The 24,247-nt window shown below is 40.5% G+C and overlaps 1 protein-coding gene, 1 long non-coding RNA gene, 4 other non-coding genes and 1 pseudogene across 6 annotated transcripts in view; 4 read left to right on the top strand and 3 right to left on the bottom strand.

Moving 5' to 3' along the window:
- The window catches only part of LOC134326292 (zinc finger protein 850-like), a 321,599-nt gene that overhangs the window by 122,500 nt on the left and 174,852 nt on the right, over nt 1-24,247 (bottom strand). The gene's annotated exons all lie outside the window — the stretch shown is intronic.
- LOC134327051 (zinc finger protein 850-like) overlaps nt 1-24,247 on the top strand; it is a 77,533-nt pseudogene that overhangs the window by 33,753 nt on the left and 19,533 nt on the right.
- Nucleotides 2,109-2,182, top strand: trnai-aau (transfer RNA isoleucine (anticodon AAU)). The gene has a single exon. It is a non-coding gene; the product is annotated as a tRNA-Ile (tRNA).
- On the top strand, nt 4,974-5,046 carry trnak-cuu (transfer RNA lysine (anticodon CUU)). The gene has a single exon. It is a non-coding gene; the product is annotated as a tRNA-Lys (tRNA).
- Nucleotides 6,823-6,894, top strand: trnaq-uug (transfer RNA glutamine (anticodon UUG)). Its single transcript has one exon. It is a non-coding gene; the product is annotated as a tRNA-Gln (tRNA).
- Nucleotides 12,173-12,884, bottom strand: LOC134326026 (uncharacterized). Its single transcript, XR_010014457.1, has 4 exons — nt 12,778-12,884; nt 12,652-12,699; nt 12,411-12,568; nt 12,173-12,272 (listed from the first exon to the last, which is right to left on the bottom strand). It is a non-coding gene; the product is annotated as an uncharacterized LOC134326026 (long non-coding RNA).
- Nucleotides 19,176-19,247, bottom strand: trnaq-uug (transfer RNA glutamine (anticodon UUG)). The gene has a single exon. It is a non-coding gene; the product is annotated as a tRNA-Gln (tRNA).

Genomic DNA, 24,247 nt, shown 5'->3' with positions numbered 1-24,247 from the left:
GAAAATCCGCGAAGTAAAAACCATGTGTTTATATGGTTATTTTTATAACCCGATTCCATCGGGTTTAGCATTTAGCATCTTGTCATTAAAACCAATGGATTGAGGTAGCACAGCATGCTAACATCAATATAACATCTCCCTTCATGTAATGATAACGGTTACATTTCCTGACAAGCCCGAACTTGCAAATAAAAACACTCGGTACAAGTTTATACAAGTTAAAAATCAGTAATATTTTATTTACGTTTGAAAAGAACTCCATTCGTTTGTCCGCACAGTCAGCCATGTTTATTTTTCTGTGAGAGAAGAGCGTCCGATCCGCAATGAATTTTGGGATTGCCTTGATCACTAAGGCAGCGTCGGATGCTCACTCATTCTTGAGTGAAAATAACGTTGAAATGTTAAGAAGTGAGGATATTAAGGCATCTAGGATTTGGAACAGCCTCCTAATCGGGAGCGCGCACAGGATGACGTAAAATGCGTCTATGTAGAGAGCTCACTAGCTTTTCGAACACACCCCTTGTCTGCAGAAATCCACAAACCAGCGAAGAATCCGTGATTTATATTTAGACATGCTTGCAAATAAAATCCGCGATAGAGTGAAGCCGCAAAAGTCGAAGCGCGATATAGCGAGGGATTACTGTACTGCAAACTGTGTTTTGATTATCATTATTCTTGGGATAATTTCTCTTTTTGGAAATATTATGGAAGGTAGATGCTAATGCTATATGCTAATTTCCTTTGTATATTTACATTGCTAATGCATTAATATTGCTACTTCTGTAGAAAAGGAGTTTATTCGGGAATCAACTACACATTATTAACTGATGGATTTTGAAAAAGGACATTCAACTTTAATAAGGACTAACTAAGGGTATGGATAAGGACTGCATTATACGGAATAACTCTGATTCAGTTGAAGTGGACGTATAAGCTTTGAACCCTACAAAGTCTACTTTGGTCAACTTTTTTTGGATTTATTTTGCATCATCTTGGGAAGAAGATATTTGTAAATATTTGGTTTATGGTGGATATATGACTTTATCTTTACTGTCTTGTTTTGTTTTCAATGCATTATTACAGTTTTTGTTCAGCAAAAAAAGTTGACCAAAGTAGACTTTGTTTATATTTTGACAACATAAGGACATAACATGGTAAAATAATGTAAAAACATGGTGTTGTAGAAAAGCATTACACACTTTAATCGGGAATGATTTGCACTTTACTTTTTTATGTTACTGTTATATTTGTTTCCTGTACAAAATTGTTTTTGGTTTTTTTAAAGTAATTTGTTTATTTGCATGTTGTAATAAAATGTAATTTTAAAAATAAAATCTCTCTCTCTATACAGGCTCACTGTGGAGGCAAATTGGTGGTTAAGTGGGCGGGTCTAAACTGCTGTAGGCTGAATGAGCAGAGATAAACTGATGAAGGCTGAATGAATGTACCACAATACAGTATAGTTTAGATAGTTCACACATATAAGAACCCACAAAATCTCTTAGATGTGTATTAAGAAAGTCTGAACATAAGAAATGACTAGACAGAGATGTCTGAAGTAGGACTGAGATCTCGGATCATTAAAATAACATGAAACTGCTGCATTTCTGGTGCAATAACAAACAAATTCAGTTTATTTCAGCTAATTTCTGCAGATCTTCACTGAAAGTGTGCAGAATCTCAAATGGTTTTTGTGCTGCTGGTTGAATGGGGTTAGTGTAGAATTATGTACAAAGATCTAAACAGAGAACAGATGAACTGGCCGGTTAGCTCAGTTGCTTAGAGCGTGGTGCTAATAACGCCAAGGTTGCTGGTTCGATCCCCGTACGGGCCACACCCTCTTTAATGATTAAAGGTAGCATGGCTGAGAGAGAGTCAGGTGAGCATGTGCTGCATATCAGGACTTTCTAACCTGAGTAATTTAATAACTGAAAGTAAGAATACCACCCTGTTCTTCTACCATCTTTAATTCTGGCTTCATTTCACATCTCACATGAAGATCTGTTCTGCTCAACAACAGTAAAGCTCTCCATCGTTTCTGTGTGGCAGCTCCATAACTGAAGGGCTGTCAGTGTAGAATCGGGTATGTGGGTATATGACCTGACATCGGCCGGTTAGCTCAGTTGGTTAGAGCGTGGTGCTAATAATGCCAAGGTCGTGGGTTCGATCCCCATACGGGCCGCACCCCCTTTTGGACTTAAACTAACAAACAAGTGAGCCTTCTCTAACTAGCAGGTCCTATTGACCTGGGCTTCAAATGTTGTCATTCTGGTAGGACAATAAAAGCGATATACTACTTTTTATTCAATGTATTTAACTACATAGTGTTGTACAACATTCCATGTGTACTTAATACTTTTGTATTTTAATACTTGCAAATTTGAATACTTGCATACTTTAATACTTGCTTACTATAATACTTTGCATTAATATATATTGAGCTGCTGTAATAAATGATCTATCTATACATTAATTTAATTTGATCTGTAATGCTAGTGATGGGCTATCCTAAACTATCTTTAGGAAGGTAGATATATCTAGCTTTGGGGTTGTTGAGGCTAAATATTCATGATTGTTGTAATGTTGCTACACAGTCACATTAGAAATCCCTTTTAAAACTAATGTTTGATATTGCAGGGTCTGATGAAGACACTAAAAATCTTATCCGGTGCAGAGTGGCCAACCAGGCCCTCTTCACAGGAAAACGGAATGCAGCGGTTCGAGGATTTGAGTAAGTAACTGTTTGTTTGACGTAACAAAATTTGTGTTACATCTTATGCATAATAATAATTACAAAGGGTGGTATAAAGACAAGTTTTAGTATTTAAGTTTTTCAAAGCATTAAAAACTTTTAATGACTAAACTTTTTTTGAAGCAGTGTATGCTATATACATTAATAACTGTTATGTGCGTTATATTGTAGAGCCTTTGTGTTGGAGAACCAAATGCAGGGGAAGGTGACTCCCACTTATGTAAAGAAGAACAAAATTTGTTCTTTGTAACAAAATTACAAAGTAAGCTTAATTTGTTGGTAAGATCTTCAGTAAAAATATCAGAAAAGATTTGTAATACAAGTTAAGGTCCTTGTACTGTGGTTATGAATCTTGTAGGAACTTAAGTGTCCACCTACTGGGGTAAGTACAGAGGGTGGTGAAGCAACAGCAGCATCCTGGAAATGGTACACGGATATGGATGAGGCAATAGGTGGGAGACCATCAATTAGCCCACCAACCCTTATTTCCTCATCTGGCCAGGATGCTGCTATAGCTTCATCATCCTCGAGAAGCATGGAAACCCCAGCCAAAAAGAGACGAGGGGAGAAAGATTTAGTTGCGTATCTGAGGGAGATGGAAGAAAGGGAAAATGAGAGGGAGATAGAAGCAGCAGAGAACGAGGAGAGAAGATGGAGAGAGGCTGAGGAGAGGGAGGAAAGAAGAGACACATCAGAGAGAGGAAAAGCGAGAGCGAGAGACGCGAGAAAGAGAGAGAGGAGAGACCAGGAAGCAAGAATGAGGGAGGAAAGGAGAGATAGGGAGGCGAGAGAGAGAGAGAGGAAAGGTTTATTAAAATCCTACAGATTCTAATGAAAAAATAAATAATTGAAAATGAAAAAGTGTTGTAGTATTATTGTATGTTGTGAGAAAGAAAATGTGTTGGCAAATAATGGAAATAAAGGATTTTCTTTTTCATTTAACCTTAATTAAAAATAGAAAAAATGTAAAAATTTGAAATTGTAATTAAAAAAATATTCAAGTTTTACTTTTAATTAATGCATAAACATTTTTCTAAATATAATCATGCTCATAAAGAGCTGGTATGCTGTGCTGTGGTGCTGAGACAGCTGCAGCCAGATGCTTTCTTCCATCTTCACCTGATGTCATGTCATTAATTACAGGCTCTGGTTGGTCAACATGTACCTCTGTTAATTCTGGCTCAATGATGTCTCCATGAGTGATACAGAGGTTGTGGAGCACCGCACAGCATGCAACGACCTCCGGGGCGAAGACAGGGCTCACCTCAAGGGTTCTGCACAGGCTCTCGAAAGGGGGTCAGGAGCCGGATGGGTGTATTAATGCAGGGATAACCCCCATCCCCAAAAATGTATTGTCCTGCAGGTGGGTATAAGCCCTCTTTATACACAGGGCTGTTCTTTAGTGCCCTTGCATCATGAATCGACCCAGGATAACCAACAAAAATGTCTCTGAACTTCCCCAGGTGGTCACAGATGGCTTGAAGCTGAATTGAGTGGAACAGCTTCCTGTTTAGGTAGCACTGTGCGTTGGCAGACGAAGGTTTTATTCGAATGTGGCACCCATCAGTAGCACCAACTGCCACTCTAAAACATTCGGATCCGGCCAAGTGGGCAAACCCAGCTCCTACACACTCTAGTTCATCACCAGTTGGTAGGGTGATGATCCTCCTGACGAGCCCTCTGACAGCCCTACTCATTTTGTGCACAATGTCGTGCACAGACGATTTTCATTGTAGTAGTCTAATCATGGTAATGTAGTATACTGTTGCTAAAGAGGTTAGCAGTACTTACATTATCTCTGAGGTAAAAAATCAATTACTTTCTTAGTTCTCTTCTGAGATTTACTACTCTCTGCCGTCTCAATGTGGAGTCGGGATACATGACTATAGATTAATCAGTAAGTGGCGCAAATAAAGACGATAAATACACAAAATTTTGGCGAGTCGAGCTTGAAATGAGCATGCGGTCTGTAACTATGGTCACTTGACGTTGGTAAGATGGCGGTACGTACTTCTTTACCGGCCGAGTGGTGCATACTTCCTCCAGTCTAGTACGTACTCGGTAAGTATGCGATTTCGGACGCAGCCTAAGTCTGTTTCTGTTGATTATTTTGAACTTAGTTCTTGAATTAGTTCTTAATCTGGTCGTGATGTTAGTGAATTAAACCTACATCTCTCTGATGGTCTGATCCATGAGCTGTCTGTCCTGACACACTGCTTAAGCCCGGCTAGCTCAGTCGGTAGAGCATGAGACTCTTAATCTCAGGGTCGTGGGTTCGAGCCCCACGTTGGGTTAGTATCTTCATTTAATGTCTATAGAAACCAAAAGGTCATTCTTCCACTTTGGACAGCCAGTCTCCGGTGACTTATCAGGTGGATATTTGTGCTTGTAGGACTGTTGTTTACTGGATGTTTTTCAGTTACTCATTTCCAATATTTCTGTTGGACTACACGTTGTTGTTGTGTCTCATATCCGTTTCATCAAAAGACATGGTTGTGCAATAAAAGACACTTGTCCCTGGGTGGGCTTAAACCACCAACCTTTCGGTTAACAGCCAAACGCGCTAACCGATTGCACCACAGAGACACGCGCACAGTTGTTTCATTGGACGGTACACATGGGTCACATGACTTGCTAACTTTTACAGCAGGGTAATTAAGTTTGGCAAATTGCAATAATCACATGTTTCTGACCTGAATGAGAGGGGCATTAAAAGAACCTGCTAGTTAGAGGAAGAGCACTTGTTTGTTAGTTTAAGTCCTAAAGTGGGTGTGGCTCGCACAGGGCTTGAACCAACGCCCTTGGCGTTATTAGCACCACGTTCAAACCAACTGAGCTAACCAGCCGGGGTGCAAGGACAGGGCATGTACCCACAAACACGATTCTACACTGACAGCCCTTCAGTTATGGAGCTGCCGCACAGAAAAGATGGAGAACTTTACTGTTGTTGAGCAAAACAGATCTTCGTGTGAGATGACTGAGGTTCATGTATTTTTCTTTTAAGAATAAATAAAAGCTGATGTTTTTAACCTCATACTTTCCTAATACTTTTATTCTACACGGTCTAAATTTCTTTTAGTACACAGTTCAGTTAGCAACTCCAAAAAATGTGGTTATCACCCATATCCTTTGCTGTGTGCGAGAGGGTTTTAGCTTTTTTTTGTCCTGAAATGAGTTTTTGCAACTTGGGATATCTGACATGTTAACTACCATCTATTCATCCAGCTTAAATACCATCAACACTACGTTAAACATGTGGAGTTAATGGTGTAATTATTAACCTTTGTGCTGAATTGTTTATCTTTTGTGCTTCCATGGTGTAATGGTTAGCACTGTGGATTCTGAATCCAGTGATCCAAGTTCAAATCTCGGTGGAACCTGGCTTTATTTAGGTAAAAACACTGTTATCAATGCTGAGTAGAGAATAAATAGTGTTTCACATATGACTGCTCTATGCCAAATTAGAACAAAAAAAGTGGCAAGTCTTTTTTTACTTAGTGCCATTTTCCAACAGTGGAACGTGTTGTTGTGATTTTGATACTCGGGTGGCAATGTTTAACTAAAATTACTTTTATTTAGTGTTTAAAACTTCTAAATTACCTCAGTTTTTTCTATTGATTTCAGTCAATTATATCAATCATGTAGTTTAAATAAGTTGAGATGTAAAAGTAAAGTCTGAAGTTGTGTTTATTTTTCTTTTTTGTTTAATTTATTCAGCAATGGCTAATCATTACATTTAGTTTTCTTGGCGTCAAGGTTCCATGGTGTAATGGTTAGCACTCTGGACTCTGAATCTCAGTGGGACCTTACTGCTTTTATTCAGGGCCCGGTGTGAGGTCCAAGATTGACACAATGTGCTAGTTTAGAGTCACCTTAAATGACATGTTAATTTCCATCCATTCATCCAGCTTGAATATCATAATAGCAGTAGTAGTGTTATAGTGTTCCACATGTGACTGCTCCATCCCAAAATATAATCGCTAATCATTGTTTACAGCGTCATCTAACAGCCAACTTGCTCTTAAATGACTAATTATTAACTTTTGGGCTTAAGTAAGACCTCTCTGTGTGGTTCCATGGTGTAATGGTTAGCACTCTGGACTTTGAATCCGGTGATCCGAGTTCAAATCTCGGTGGAACCTGGTTTTATTTAGGTAAAAACACTGTTATCAATGCTGAGTAGAGAATAGTGTTCCACATGTGACTGCTCTATGCCAAACTGTAACACCAAAAGGCAAATCATTGTTTACAGCATCATCTACCGACCAACTGGGTCCTAAACTTAACTCAGTGCAGTTTAACAGTGGAATAGTTTGTTATTTTGATACTTGGGTGGCAATGTTTAACTAAAATTACTCTTGTTTACTGACTGAAAACTTCTAAATTAGCTCAGAATTATATCAATCACGTAAGTTAAAAAAATCTGAGATGTAAAAGTAAAGTCTGAAGTTGTGTGTGTGTGTGTGTGTGTGTGTGTGTGTGTGTATTTTTCTTTTTGGCTTTGACTCTGGATTTGTGTCCAGAGTGCTAACCATTACACCATGGAACCACACAGTGAGGTCTGACTTAAGCCCAAAAGTTAATAATTAGTAATTTAAGAGCAAGTTGGCTGTTAGATGGCGCTGTAAACAATGATTTGCGATTATATTTTGGGATGGAGCAGCACTCCACACTGACAGCCCTTCAGTTATGGAGCTGCCACACAGAAACGATGGAGAGCTTTACTGTTGTTGAGCAGAACAGATCTTCGTGTGAGATGACTGAGGTTCATGTATTTTTCTTTTAAGAATAAATAAAAGCTGATGCTTTTAACCTCATACTTTCCTAATACTTTTATTCTACACGGTCTAAATTTCTTTTAGTCTTCTGCCATGTGCAGTGCAAGAATTCACTCAATTACACAGCAGTTCTTTTTTTTTTTATTGCCATTGATGAAATGGATTGTAAGCATTTATAAAGGTCATGCCACGTTCATTAGGTGAAATGAAGCCAGAATTGAAGATGGCAGAAGAACAGGGTGGTATTCTTACTTTCATTGATTAAAATATTCAGGTTAGAAAGTCCTGACACGCAGCACATGCTCACCTGACTCTCTCTCAACCATGCTACCTTTAATCGTTAAAGTAGGGGTGGCCCATATGGGGATCGAACCCACAACCTTGAAGTTAATAAGCACCACGCACTAACCAAATGAGCTAACCGGCCAGTTAACCTACTCTTCCTTTAGATCTTTGTACATGATTCTACACTAACTCCATTCAACCAGCTGCATGGCAGCACAAAAACCATTTAAGAGTCTGCACACTTTCAGTGAAGATTAAAGCAAAACATCACAACGAGAAATCCTGACTTCAATCAATTTCTTTGAGGAATAACAGAAAACTTGAGTGACGTCCCATTCTTAATCCACCGGGTTTAATATGATGTTGGCCACCCTTTGCAGCTATAACAGCTTCAACTCCTCTGAGAGGCTTTCCACAAGGTTTAGGAGTGTGTTTATGGGAATTTTTGACCATTCTTCCAGAAGTGCATTTGTGAGGTCAGACACTGATGTTGTACGAGAAGGCCTGGCTCACAGTCTCCACTCTAATTCATCTCAAGGTGTTCTATCTGGTTGAGACCAGTCAAGTTCTTTCACACCAAACTGCTGATCCACGTCTTTAAGGACTTTGTGCTTTGTGCACTGGTCATGTTGGAACAGGAAAGGGCCATCCCCAAACTGTTCCTACAAAGTTGGAAGCATGAAATTGTCCAAAATCTCTTGGTATGCTGAAGCATTAAGAGTTTCTCTCACTGGAACTAAGGGGCCGAGCCCAACTCCTGAAAAACACCCCCACACCATAATCCCCCCTCCACCAAACTTGTACAAGTACTGTTCTCCTGGCAACCACCAAACCCAGACTCGTCCATTGAATTGCCAGGTAGAGAAGCGTGATTCACCACTCCAGAGAACACGTCTCCACTGCTCTAGAAACCAGTGGCGGCATGCTTTAGTCCATGCGCTTGGTGATGTAAGGCTTGGATGCAGCTGCTTGGCCATGGAAACCCATTCCATGAAGCTCTACACACTGTTCTTGAGCTCATCTGAAGGCCACATGAAGTTTGGAGGTCTGTAGTGATCGACTCTGCAGAACGTTGGTGACCTCTGTGCACTATGTTCCTCAGCATCCGCTGACCCGCTTTGTCATTTTACGTGGTACCCAAACGCTTCCACTTTGTTATAATACCACTGACAGTCGACTGTATAATATTTAGTAGTGAGGAAATTTCTCGACTGGACTTGTTGCACAGGTGGCATCACAGTACCACGCTGGAATTCACTGAGCTCCTGAGAGCGACAAAGCGAGGTGCTTGGTTTAATACACCTGTGGCCATGGAAGTGATTGGAACACCTAAATTCAATGATTTGGATGGGTGAGTGAATACTTTTGGCAATATAGTGTATTTTGTAACTGGACCTCATGTATTATAAAATTGTTGTTAATAGTTTACTGTCTCTTTAGGAGATATGAGTTCATTAAGTTTTAGGGTAACGATCTCAGGCTGCTCTGAGTGAGCTGACAGTAGGTCTGTATCTTCACTGCTGAGTTCAATGTTCTGTAAAATGTCGGGAAACGTGTTGCTATTGTAAAAATGAACATCCATGCACCTTCATATATTCAGTGAGTTTATTTATTTATTATTTAATGTTATAAGATTTTGATGCTTGTTGATCCTGGTCATCCATGTTCTACACTTCTCATACAGCTGTGTGGATCAACAAGGGCGGCACCTCAGTGGAGTTCCTCTAACCAGTCACACACAGATACCCAAAATGCATCGTTCTGGTAAAAGAAGAGAGAGAGAGAGGATGGGTTAGAGAGAAACATCTGCAACAATCACTGAAATGTGAAATTGAGATGTAACGTGTCCTGATTGGACGGCTCCACCATCGTCCCTCCTTGATGGTACCGACAATGTCTCCTGCTAAATAAAACAAGAAGAGGTGTAAGAACATTCCAGAAGCTGTAGCGTTTGGACAGATGAGCATGTGGAGCAGCGTTTATCAGGTAAAATACACTGATTGTGGAAATGTTACCTGGATTTCTTACACGTCCGCTCGGCTACACACTGGACTACTGCGCTGCTTCCTTCTCAAGAGCAAAAGATACGTAGCTGTGGTCTGATCAAACTTCCACTGCACACACACACACACACACACACACACACATCTCTTTTAGATGGAGCACAAGAACCTCAGTATTAATAAATATGTGTCTACATTTTAACATCTGTGTTGATGCAGATACAAGTACTGAAATGTACCTCAGACACCAGCTGCTTGGTGCTTTGGTTGGACTGTCTGAACATCACAGCGATCTCGGTGATGCTCTCCTCATCTAGATGATCCAGCTGAGACACAAACACACACACACACACACAAATATATGAGTATGTGAGATAATAAAGATACAATCTTCTGTACGGTGGATCTCCATCATATCACTGTACTACGTCTAGGGTGGATGTTGTACCTGGCATGTGCTGTGCCATTCCACAGGGCTGCTGTACCCCTTCATTACCCACTCGTGATCCAGCAGATGCTCCACCTTTATGCGCCGCTCTGGAACCACCTACAGGACAAGATACAAGAACTTCAGGTGATGAAGTCCACAGAGAAACACACACCCACTTTGCTCACATTAAACACACCATAAACACACACCTGCAGCATTTCCTTAATCAGCAGTACAGAACCAGGAGACAGCCAGTCAGGAGTGTCATAATGTCCTTTCTGAGGAAACACAGAGCAAAACAATCACATCTGATCAAAGAACATCACCACAAGCCGTTACTGTTACTTTTACTGTATGTTTAACATGCTGCTGAGCATTAAATAATGGATTCAATTTCATAATCGTAACAAGACGTGTATACCAATGGTGTTTCATTGTAGTTCCAAGACTTACAGTGATTTGTTCATGGAGCTCCTCAAAGTCGTCACCGCCGAACGGGAAATAGCCACACAGCATGACATATAGGATAACACCCAGGCTCCAAACATCTGCCTAAACACACACACACACATTCATTGTCTTTTTTAACCATGCTTTATCCTGGTCAGTCCCCTCATCCAGACCTCATAGATTAACTCATGAATGGGGCTACAGAGGGGACTGAACACCTCGGATTTAAAGACTTTCCAATTGAAGTTTATCAGGAATAACCTGGGGACACACCCCAATCAAACGTACCTCTGCACCAAGATAGGGTTTATCATCAATGATTTCTGGTGCCAAGTAGGGAGGGGTTCCACAGCCCTCAATCAGAGCAGTACCCAATCCACCCTACAACAAAACAGATTTCTATCAACCGAAGGTCCAACTGTTGACTCGCATCTGCAACACAACACACAAACTGAACCAGCATGGCTCTGTGATGTCCTGTTCATCTAACTGATCACTGAAACTAATTGTGGACACCATGTGTGCAAGGCTTTAGCATGATGGATGGGGGTAAGCACACCACCTTACTAGACTCTCTGAATGGCACGCTTGATTTAAGTATACACTACAGTCTTAGTAGAGACACGAACCTCTGGTTTGGCACAGAGACCAAAGTCGATGAGCTTGATGTTGTTCTTCTCATCCAGCATCATGTTTTCCTGAGAGTCAAAATAAAACCAGTCATGTACAAGCACTAACAAAGAAAGCGCACAAAGTATAAGTGGAAATCGTTTGGCTGACACACTGGCTTAAGGTCACGGTGGGCGTATCCCTGGCTGTGGATGTAGGCCAGCGCCGAGACGATCTGACGGAAGATCCTGCGCGTCTCCTCCTCCGACAACCTGTTGTTATTATCGATGTGGTCAAACAGATTTCCACCCGGACAAAACTGGAGGAGAGAGCGAGTCAAGTGAGCAGCAAATCATCAGAAATCCAGAGATTAAATCAAATCTGATAGTTTCCAACCACTGATGGTACCTCAAGCACCAGGTAGATCTGGTCAGCAGTCTCCATGACTTGGTACAAGCGGCACACGTGCTGATGATTGAGGTTCTTCAGGGCTTCAATCTCTATCCTCAAATCAGACAACTCATCCTGCAATGGGGAGGAAACAGGAACAGTTTTATGACTTTTCAGATCAGAATTAGGAGAACCAAACGTTTGGAAACTGAGACACGTCCGTCAACAGACGGTTTTGCTGAAACTAACCCCGAGCTCTTTCTTCTCCAGGATCTTGATGGCCACTTGCTCTTCAGTCAGAATGTGCCTGCCGAGCTTGACCGTCGCATAACCACCTGAATAAACCACCGATAACCACCGATTGAATAATAAAAAAAATATTAAGTCAGGTTTTAAAAGATGCACATCTGTGTTACACAAAGGCAGAGAGATCACTGAAAGTGGTACCAGTTACCTGATCCAATGCTTTCGTAAACCTCATAGCACTTGTGCAGCTCAGAGACGTCCTCAACCACACGTGACGTTCCCTCTGTGATGTCGTCCGTCTCGGGTACAGCGCATGGAACTTCTACCTGCTGCCCACAAGAGACATGTTATTATTATTACTGATTGCTCTTCCTGGCCTCTTGTTTGGCCTCTTCAGAAGGTTGTCACAGGTATTTGGAGCCAAGGGAGGAACCAGGGGAGGATCAACACAGCAAACTGATACTCACCTGGTTCCCATTCGCCTTTTGGTCACCTTTGTAGACTGAACCGAAGCCTCCCTTTCCCAGCAGCTCTCCATCGGTATATCGGCTCTCAAAGCTGTCCGGGTTCGTGTCTGTCGTCTTTTCCACTTGACGTTCTCCGTTGGTGGTTTCTCCTTCAGCATCTTCAACACAGGTATCACCAATGATGCTCCATGTGTCATGTGGACCAAAAATAAGGGTCTACATAAAGGTTCGGCGTACTCACCCTTGTTCTCGAGAGCATCACAGACGACTTCTCCAGAACTGATCCCACCTACGAAGCCCAAGGGTTAAATATATAGTCACTAGAGTTCAATAGTGTGGAACTCTAATGTGGTGGTGTTAAGGTTACCTGGAGCTTCAGAAGACGCCCGCGGTCCCTGAGAGTCAGAGTCCTCCAACTGAATCTCCCCGTCCGACAACGTATCACTGGAGTCTGATTTCAAATTGTCCTTGTACCCGTCTGATTCCTGCTGATTCAGACACATTAAACTGGTGTTACAGAGCCGAGAACTGAACCCCTCCCTTCCCGGAGTATAGTGGTGATGATAATTCACCTCGCTCTCGACTGTTTCTTCTTCTCTCTCAGTCAGGTTCTGAATGGCGCTGATCCACGCCCGTCTACCTGCCTCACAGTCGGCCTGGAACGTACAGCTCCTGTACACACGGTGATAGATACAGATTATATAGGATGCAGACAGACAGACAGATTGAGTAGATAGATAAACAGATAGATAGACAGACATTCAGACAGACAGATGGATAGACAGATAGATAAATAGTATGTCTATTGATTATCTATTTATCTATAATCTATCTTCTTGTCTGTCTGTCTATTCATCTGTCTATCTAGCATCTATCTGTCTGTCTGTTTATTGATCATCTATCTATCTGTCTATCTGTTAGTATGTTAGTCTGTCTATCAATCATCTTGTCTATCTATCTATTGCCTGTCTATTGATCATCTATCCGTCTGTCTGTCTATCTATCTATTTGTCTGTCTAATATTTGTCTGTGTCTGTCTATTGATTATCTGTCCATCTGCCTATCTATCTGTCTATTGATCATCTGTCTGTCTGTCTATTGATTATCTGTCTGTCTATTGATCACCTGTCTGTCTGTCTATCTCTGATGATTATAGATCTGGACTTACCTTGTGGGCGTGTCCACGCAGAAGCAGAAGCGGCGCCCGGCGTCCTCGCAGCTCTGGACCGAACAGTGCTGCAGGTCTTCAGCCAGCACCGTGAAGTCACGCTGGGGAATAGAACATAAAACCTTCTTATTTATACAGTCGATGATATAAACGCCAGTGAAATCGTCCCAGACGTAAACACGACGGGGGGGCGGTTTGGGACGCAGCCCGGCACAGAAGTCGACCTCTGCTGTGATGCGCCTGAATTATGAGGGGCGTAAGACTGCGGTGCATTATGGGTATTTCGCAGAGTCCAGGAGAGAGCTGATTTAGATCATGTAAAGTCATGTGACCTACCTTAAACCTCTTCTTGTAGAGAAGCTGATTGTTCTGTATGATGAACCACCGCCTGCAGAGATCAAACACATCGTATATATATATATATATATATATATATATAATATTGAGTGTGTAAATATAATATTGTGTATATATAATATTGATAATTATATATATTCCTAATATATACAGTACAGGCCAAAAGTTTGGACACACCTTCTCATTCCTGTGGTTTCTCTTAATGTTTTTAAATTTTCTACATTGTAGATTAATACTAAAGACATCCAAACTATGAAGGAACACATATGGAATTATGTAGTAAACAAAAAAGTGTTAAACAAACCAGAATATGTTTTATATTTTAGATTCTTCAAAGTAGCCATCTTTTGCTTTAATGACAGATTTGCACACTCTTTGAAATGTTCTCAACCAGCTTTATTAGGTTTCCACCTGGAATGGTTTTCAATGAATGTTTGTGCCTTGTCTAGAGTGAATTTTTGGAATTTGTTGCTTTTTTAATGTGTTTGACACCATCAGTTGGGTTGTGCAGAGGTAGAGTTGGTAAAATATAAAACATATTCTGGTTTGTTTAACACTTTTTGGTTCACTACATAATTCTTCATAGTTTGGATGTCTTCAGTATTAATCTACAATGTAGAAAATAAAAATAATCAAGAAAAAACATTGAAGAGAAGGTGTGTCCAAACTTTTGGCTGGTGTGTCCAAACTTTTGGCCTGTACTGTATATATATAGAGAGATAATTCCTAATATAAACACTAAGCATCAGTGTACAGACCTGTTCCAGGTTTTAAACACACTCCTGGTCCTCTTAAACAGAAACCCCTCCATCAGGAGCACTTCCTCTGCCTCCGCACCGCCCCCGTGACCCTGGTCGCCCCCGGAGGACGCCCGGGTAGGCGCCCCGCAACACAGCACACGCAGAAACCTCTGTCTCAGAGAAGCAGCCATCGTAAATGAGGAGAAAATCTAAATGCTGCTCCTGAAGAGCACAGGTCCACATTGTGATGTCACAGCGTTCCGAGGGAGCAGAGTGAATTTACCTTTACCATATATGGGCATGACTGGATTCATGTGACTGCACATATACTGACTTGATTTCCACTGTCGGATGGCTTCTGGAGGGTCCTGGGTTCGATTACCGGGTGAAATTTGCATGTTCTCCCCATGTCCTGGGGGTAACAGGGTACCCTAGGTATAAGTGTGTGTGAAACACTCTGGTACTGACACACCCCCATACCATGACACACCCTGGTACTGGTACTGACACACCCCCATACCATGACACACCCTGGTACTGGTACTGACACACCCCCATACCATGATACACCCTGGTACTGACACACCCCCATACCATGACACACCCTGGTACTGGCACACCCCCATACCATGACACACCCTGGTACTGACACACCCCCATACCATGACACACCCTGGTACTGACACACCCCCATACCATGACACACCCTGGTACTGACACACCCCCATACCATGACACACCCTGGTACTGGCACACTTCCATACCATGACACACCCTGGTACTGAAACACCCCCATACCATGACACACCCTGCTACTGGTACTGACACACCCCCATACCATGACACACCCTGGTACTGGTACTGACACACCCCATACCATGACACACCCTGGTACTGACACACCCCCATACCATGACACACCCTGGTACTGGTACTGACACACCCCATACCATGACACACCCTGGTACTGGTACTGAAACACCCCTATACCATGACACACCCTGGTACTGGTACTGACACACCCCCATACCATGACACATCCTGGTACTGGTACTGACACACCCCCATACCATGACACACCCTGGTACTGGTACTGACACACCCCATACCATGACACACCCTGGTACTGGTACTGACACACCCCCATACCATGACACACCCTGGTACTGTTACTGACACACCCCCATACCATGACACACCCTGGTACTTGTACTGACACACCCCCATACCATGACACACCCTGGTACTTGTACTGACACACCCCCATACCATGACACACCCTAGTACTGGTACACCCCAATACTTTTAACTTTTAATAGTGAGCGCAAAATTTTAAAACCTCATCACTTTCATGCACGTATCTTTCTTTTACAGATTGAGTGTTTTGGTTTGTGTGGAGGTACGACTGGAAAGGTTTTTTTTAATTAATATTTAAACTGAATTCATTCATTAAGTCTCCTCTACTACAGCCGAGACGAACTTGAGACCAACAGTAAAGCTCTCCATCGTTTCTGTGTGGCAGGTCCTTAACCGAAGGGCTGTCAGTGTAGAATCGGGTATGTGGGTATATGCCCTGCCCTTGTACATAGGCCAGTTAGCTCAGTTGGTTAGCGCGTGGTGCTAATAACGCCAAGGTCGCAGGTTTGATTCCTGTACTGGCCACACCCACCTTTGTATTTAAACTAACAAACAAGTGAGCCTTCTCTAACTAGCAGGTCCTATTGACCTGGGATCTTTTTAATGCCCCTCTCATTCAGGTCACAAACATGTGATTATTTTAATTTGCCAAACTTAAATGCCCTGCTGTAAAAGTTAGCAAGTCATGTGACTTGTGTGTACCATCCAATGAAATGTCTCTTTTTGTGTGTCTCTGTGGCGCAATCGGTTAGCACGTTTGGCTATTAACCGAAAAGGTTGGTGGTTCGAGCCAACCCAGGGGTGAGTGTCTTTTATTGCACAACCTGCCTGTTGATCAAACGGATATGAGACACAACAACAATGTGTAGTCCCACAGAATAGTGGAAATAAGTAACTGATAACATCCAGTAAACAACAGTCCTACAAGCACAAATATCCACCTGATAAGATTGGGACACTTTATTTTTACTTTTTTTTTATCTTGTCGGTGTCACGTTGTATTGAAACTAAAATAAATAAATAAAAACTTAAAATTTAAAAGCAAGTATTTAGGTTCATTCATCATCTTAAATATTACAAATTAATCAAGCTCGTCAAATTTCAGACATTGTTCACATAAACAAAAATCTCAAGTGGAAGCACAAGATTCATTTATTTATAGACGGTGCTGTTTATGGTTTTACATTTAAAAACATGAACAGTTAAAAAATAACAACAAACACGACAACAACAATTTAATAATAAAGTCACAAATCTTTACCCAAGCAACAAGCTGTAATTTATCTAGCACCACTGGATGGGAACGATCTCTGTACAACAGTTTAAACTTCACTTTAAAAGTCAGTTCAGTGTGTTTTACTGTAGTAAGAATAGCTCCACATGTTTTGTACGTAGTGTTTATGGTATTTAAGCTGGATGGATAGATGGAAGTTAACATGTAATCTAAGGTGACTCTTAAGTTTATTTGCTGCTGTTGGCTTATAAAGTTTTACTGAACAAACTGGCTCGTATTTTGGCACTGATATACCTTCCGGAATGGTGATCTGCTTGGTTGACACAACTAGCACAAGTAATCGTGGTCTACACCCCACAAGCGCTCTGTTGTACTGCACATGCGCTGATCACTACCATCCTGAAACTGCTAAAGTTTCTAAACCTTTAGGTAGATGGCGCTATAAACAATGATTTGCCCTTTGGTGTTACAATTCGGCATAGAGCAGTCACATGTGGAACACTATTCTCTACTCAGCATTGATAACAGTGTTTTTACCTAAATAAAATCAGGTTCCACCTTGATTTAAACTCCGATCACTGGATTCCAAGTCCAGAGTGCTAACCATTACACCATGGAACCACACAGTGAGGTCTTACTTAAGCCCAAAAGTTAATAATTAGTAATTTAAGAGCAAGTTGGCTGTTGGATGGCACTGTAAACAATGATTTGACAGCTCCATAACTGAAGGGCTGTCAGTGTCGAATCGGGTATGTGGGTATATGCCCTGTCTTTGCACACCGGCCGGTTAGCTCAGTTGTTTAGCGCGTGGAGCTAATAACGCCAAGGTCGTTGGTTCAACCCCTGTATGAACCACACCCACTTTAGGACTTAAACTAACAAACAAGTGAGCCTTCTCTAACTAGCAGGTCCTATTGACCTGGGCTTCAAACGTTGTCTCTGACAAGTGTGAGATCTTTTTAATGCTGCTCTCATTCAGGTCAGAAACATGCCATTATTTCAATTAGCCAAACTTAATTGCCCTTCTGTAAAAGTTAGCAAGTCATGTGACCTGTGTGTACCGTCCAATAAAACAACTGTAACTCTGTCTCTGTGGTGCAATTGCAGCATGTCAGAACAGACAACTTATCAGTCAGACCATCAGAGAGATGTAGGTTTAATTCACTAACATCACGACCAGATGAAGAACTAATGGTTAAACTGCACAACCCAACAAGTTAAAATAACCCATCATGTGTTCTGTCTAATATTTACACAGTGCTGGTTGCCAAATAACACATTTTCACCTGCATTCAGCCTTTTCTTTCCTGTATACCAAAAATAGTCACCATTGCAGGTCTACAACACGTTACAAAAACACTTGGGACACTTCATTTTTGCTTTTTTTAAACTTGTCAGGGTCACGTTGTATTGAAACTAAAATAAATAAATAAAAACTTTAAAAACAAGTGTTTATGTTCATTCATCATTTTAACACATATTACAAATAATCAAGCTCGTCAAATTTCAGACATTGTTCACGTAAACAAAAATCTCAAGTGGAAGCACAAGATTCATTATTTATAGATGGTGCTGTTTATGATTTTACACTTAAAAAATGAACAGTTAAAAATAACAACAAACACAACAACCACAATTTAATAATAATGTCACAAATCTGTACCCAAGTAACAAGCTGTAATTTATCTAGCACCACTAGATGGGAACGATCTCTGTACAACATTTTGAACTTCACTTTAAAAGTCAGTTCAGTGTGTTTTACTGTAGTAAGAATAGCTCCACATGTTTTGTATACGTAGTGTTTATGGTATTTAAGCTGGATGGATAGATGGAAGTTAACATGTAATCTAAGGTGACTCTTAAGTTTATTCGCTGCTGTTGGCTTATAAAGTTTTACTGAACAAACTGGCTCGTATTTTGGCACTGATATACCTTCCTGAATGGTGATCTGCTTGGTTGACACAACTAGCACAAGTAATCGTTGTCTAAATTTAGGACCCAGTTGGCCGGTAGATTGCGCTGTAAACAATAACTTGCCTTTTGGTGTTACAATTTGGCATAGAGCAGTCACATGTGGAAGACTATTCTCTACTCAGCATTGATAACAGTGTTATTACCTAAATAAAACCAGGTTCCACCGAGATTTGAACTTGGATCACTGGATTCAAAGTCCAGAGTGCTAACCATTACACCATGGAACCACACAGTGAAGTCTTACTTAAGCCCAAAAGTTAATAATTAGTAATTTAAGAGCAAGTTGGCTGTTGATGGCGCTGTAAACAATGATTAGCGATTATATTTTGGGATGGAGCAGTCACATGTGGAACACTATAACACTACTAGTGCTATTATGATATTCAAGCTGGATGAATGGATGGAAATTAAGATGTCATTTAAGGTGACTCTAAACTAGCACAAGCAATTGTGATGCTCTGTTGTACTGCACATGCGCTGAATGCTACCATCCTGAAACTGCTAATGTTTCTCAATCTTGGACCACAATTAAAAGCAGTAAGGTCCCACCGAGATTTGAACCCAGACTGCTGGAATCAGAGTCCTGAGTGCTAACCATTACACCATGGAACCCTGACACCACCGAAACTAAACGTAATGATTTGCCATTTGCTAAGTAAATAAAGCAAAAACACACAACTTTTGACTTTACTTTTACATCTCAAGTGATTTAATCTTACGTGATTGATATAATTGATTGAAATCAATTGACAAAACTGAGGTAATTTAGAAGTTTTAAACACTAAATAAAAGTAATTTTAGTTCAACATTGCCACCCAAGTATCAAAATCACAACAAAACGTTCCACTGTTGGAAAATTGCATTAAGTTCAGGATGCAGTGGGCCCGTCCCTCCATGTCGCTCTGAAGCAGATGATTTGATGTTTGTGCACCTGTTCAGAAGATCACAAGTCACTGATGATCACACAGAAGTCACTTGATTTTAATAGTGTTAGTTTTTTTAAATGAGATCCAACAAGCTCATGGTAAGGTGTCCAAATAATTTTTGCCACATAGTGTATCATTACTATTGCAAAGGAGTTAATATGTGTGTCTACATCACTTCATGTATCTATACGTGTCTAACATACGTATCTATTCTATTAATATTCATAAACATGCACACACACACACACACATACACAATACACACACATGCTTCCACATTCACTTGTTTTTGCTGTATGTGTTATGTAGATAATATTTAGGTAATTTGATGTATTTTTGACATATTCTTATTATTTAAGTGAAGCTTTTTATAAGTTTAGGGGTTTTGTGTTTTGTTTCACTGTATGTATGGTGCATCATTAAACTGTTATACATTATTTATTCTATTTTGTATTAGATGAGATGGTTTGTCTCTGTATTGACCCGCGATTAATTTTTACATGACAGCTAATGATAGTGATCCGACTCTTTTAAGTATTTTGTATAACATATAAAATGTTGACTTCATCAAAAAGAATCGACTCCCCCAGCTTCCAACTGCTCATTGCTGAGTACTATCAACTTAGTGAACCAACTGAGCTAACCGGCCAGTTCTCCTGTATGTTCTTTAGATCTTTGTACATAATTCGACGCTAACTCCATTCAAACAGCTGCAACGGACTAATAGTAAACATCTAAGAGGTTTTATGGGTTCTTATATGTGTGAACTATCTAAACTATATATTTCTTAAAGTTCTTGACTGAGCTTAATGCCACCAACCAGTGACTGGAGCAGATACGACTCAGGTCCTGCACACAGTAAGTAGTGCTGATACACAGTACCAACCTGCACACCAGAGGGGCTCCAAACGTCAAGTTTTCACTCATTAAATCATGTATTTTGTGAACTTTGTGGAATGAATGTAGGATTTGTACATGTAGATTCTGGGTTTTAGGAAGTTGAGCTACTGTTAATATTTTCCCCAATTGAACTAAAAACCTGAATTGATATTTTAATTGTTCACTAAGACTTCAATAAGAGTTATTACCATCAAGCAAATGTAAAGCATATTTCTATATGAAGAGCATCTGTTTCCAGATAATATACACTGACGTTTAATCGTTTGATCATCAGTCATGGTTTTGCAAAAAAAAGACACTCGTCCCTGTGTGGGCTCGAATCACCAACCTTTTGGTTAACAGCCAAACGCACTAACTGATTGCGACACAGAGACACGTGCACAGCCAACAGCACAGCTGTTTCATTGGACGGTACACACAAAAAATCAAATCTCTCTCTATACAGGCTCACTGTGGAGGCAAATTGGTGGTTAAGTGGGTGGGTCTAAACTGATGAAGGCTGAATGAATGTACCACAATACAGTATAGTTTAGATAGTTCACACATATAAGAACCCACAAAACCTCTTAGATGTGTATTAAGAAAGTCTGAACATAAGAAATGACTAGACAGTGATGTCTGAAGTAGGACTGAGATCTCGGATCATTAAAATCATTAAAATAAAGTAGGACTGAGATCTCGGATCATTAATACTTGCAAATTTGAATAATTGCATACTGTACTTTAATACTTGCTTACTATAATACTTTGCATTAATATATATTGAGCTGCTGTAATAAATGATCGATCTATAGATTCATTTAATTTTATCTGTAATGCTAGTGATGGGCTATCCTAAACTATCTTTAGGAAGGTAAACATATCTAGCTTTGGGGTTGAGGCTAAATATTCATGATTGTTGTAATGTTGCTACACAGTCACATTAGAAATCCCTTTTAAAACTAATGTTTGATATTGCAGGGTCTGATGAAGACACTAAAAATCTTATCTGGTGGAGAGTGGCCAACCAGGCCCTCTTCACTGGAAAACAGAATGCAGCGGTTCGAGGGTTTGAGTAAGTAACTGTTTGTTTGACGTAAAACAAAATTTGTGTTACATCTTATGCATAATATTAATTACAAATGGTGGTATAAAGACAAGTTTTAGTATTTAAGTTTTTCAAAGCATTAAAAACTTTTAATGACCAAACTTTTTTTGAAGCAGTGTATGCTATATACATTAATAACTGTTATGTGCATTATATTGTAGAGCCTTTGTGTTGGAGAACCGAATGCAGGGGAAGGTGACTCCCACTTATGTGAAGAAGAAGTGGGAGAACCTCAAACAAAAATACAAAGTAAGCTTCATTTGATGGTAAGATCTTCAGTAAAAATATCAGAAAAGATTTGTAATACAAGTTAAGGTCCTTGTACTGTGTTTATGAATCTTGTAGGAACTTAAGTGTCCACCTACTGGGGTACAGAGGGTGGTGAAGCAACAGCAGCATCCTGGAAATGGTACACGGATATGGATGAGGCAATAGGTGGGAGACCATCAATTAGCCCACCGACACTTATTTCCTCATCTGGCCAGGATGCTGCTGAAGCTTCATCATCCTCGAGAAGCATGGAAACCCCAGCCAAAAAGAGACGAGGGGAGAAAGATTTAGTTGCGTATCTGAGGGAGATGGAAGAAAGGGAAAATAAGAGGGAGATAGAAGCAGCAGAGAACGAGGAGAGAAGATGGAGAGAGGCTGAGGAGAGGGAGGAAAGAATAGAAAGGGAAAGAAGAGAACGAGAGGAGAAGAGAGAGCAAGAGGCACGCCAGAGAGAGGAAAATCAAAAAGTGTTGTAGTATTATTGTATTTTGTGAGAAAGAAAATGTGTTGGCAAATAATGGAAATAAAGAATTTTCTTTTTAATTTATGCTTTGCATCTTTTTAATTTATGCTTTGCATCTTCACCTGATGTCATGTCATTTATTACAGGCTCTGGTTGGTCAACATGTACCGTTGTTAATTCTGGCTCAATGATGTCTCCATGAGCGATACAGAGGTTGTGGAGCACTGCACAGCATGCAACAACCTCCGGGGCGAAGACAGGGCTCACCTCAAGGGCTTTAAAGAAAATGGAACGCCATCTTGTCTTCATCATTCCAAAAAGCTCTTTCCACCACATTCCTGGCCTTGGACAGTTTGCTGTTAAAACGAGCCTGTACAGGGTTCTGCACAGGCTCTCGATAGCGGGTCAGGAGCCGGATGGGTGTATTAATGCAGGGATAACCCCCATCCCCAAGAATGTATCATCCTGCAGGTGGGTATAAGCCCTCTTTATACACAGGGCTGTTCTTTAGTACCCTTGCATCATGAACCAACCCAGGGTAACCAACAAAAATGTCTCTGAACTTCCCCTGGTGGTCACAGATGGCTTGAAGCTGAATTGAGTGGAACAGCTTCCTGTTTAGGTAGCACTGTGCGTTGGCAGATGGGGGTTTTATTCGAATGTGGCACCCATCAGTAGCACCAACTGCCACTCTAAAACATTTGGATCCGGCCAAGTGGGCAAACCCAGCTCCTACACACTGTAGTTCATCACCAGTTGGTAGGGTGATGATTCTCCTGACGAGCCCTCTGACAGCCCTACTAATGTTGTGCACCAAGGTTTTAATAGTTTTGGATTTTTCATTATAGTTTAGTTTTATTTCATTGTGACTTTTTTTTTCTCTCTAATTCAGTTAGTTTTAATTAGTTTTTAGAGTGGGTTTGCTAGTTTTTATTGGTTTTAATTATTTTTTAATGCTTAGTTTTAGTTTAGTTTTTATTAGTTCTAGTATTAGTTTTAGTTTTTTTATATTTTGGGTTATTTTTCAGGTGCAGGATTTAAAAAGGTCAGAGTAAGTATTGTGTAATAAAAACTCAACAAAAGATACCATTTGAAAAAATGTATTCAATTAATGTTAAACAACCACCTGTCCACAAAAACTGTAACAAGATAGCAGCCTAAAGTGCAAAATGTGTGTAATACTGCAAATTACAACAGAGACGCATATTTACATGACACAAACAGCTCAATAAAAATAGTTTGATAAAAAATTTTCATCTTGATTAATTTTTTTTAATCGCGATTAAAATGTAACGCCTTTAACGCGATTAATTAACTAACGCGATTAACGACAGCCCTAATAATAATAATATAAACTAATTCATGAGACACACATCAGGGAGCTTAATTCAGGGCTCTCAAGTCTCACGCATTGAGCATGAGACACACGCATTTCAACAAGCTCACACGCTCACATGCCACACATGGTATTTCTTACGCTGAGAAATTATTAACTTCGCCGCACAGAAATGACTATAACCTATCCTACACACGAGTCAAAGGCAGACTACTCTGCGCTCATACCGCTGTTCAGAAAAATAG

Source organism: Trichomycterus rosablanca, chromosome 14 (assembly GCF_030014385.1).
Source record: "Trichomycterus rosablanca isolate fTriRos1 chromosome 14, fTriRos1.hap1, whole genome shotgun sequence".
In the NCBI taxonomy this organism is placed as follows: Eukaryota; Metazoa; Chordata; class Actinopteri; order Siluriformes; family Trichomycteridae; genus Trichomycterus; species Trichomycterus rosablanca.
The sequence above is the reverse complement of the archived record's forward strand: the minus strand, read 5'-3'. Positions and strand labels throughout refer to the sequence as shown.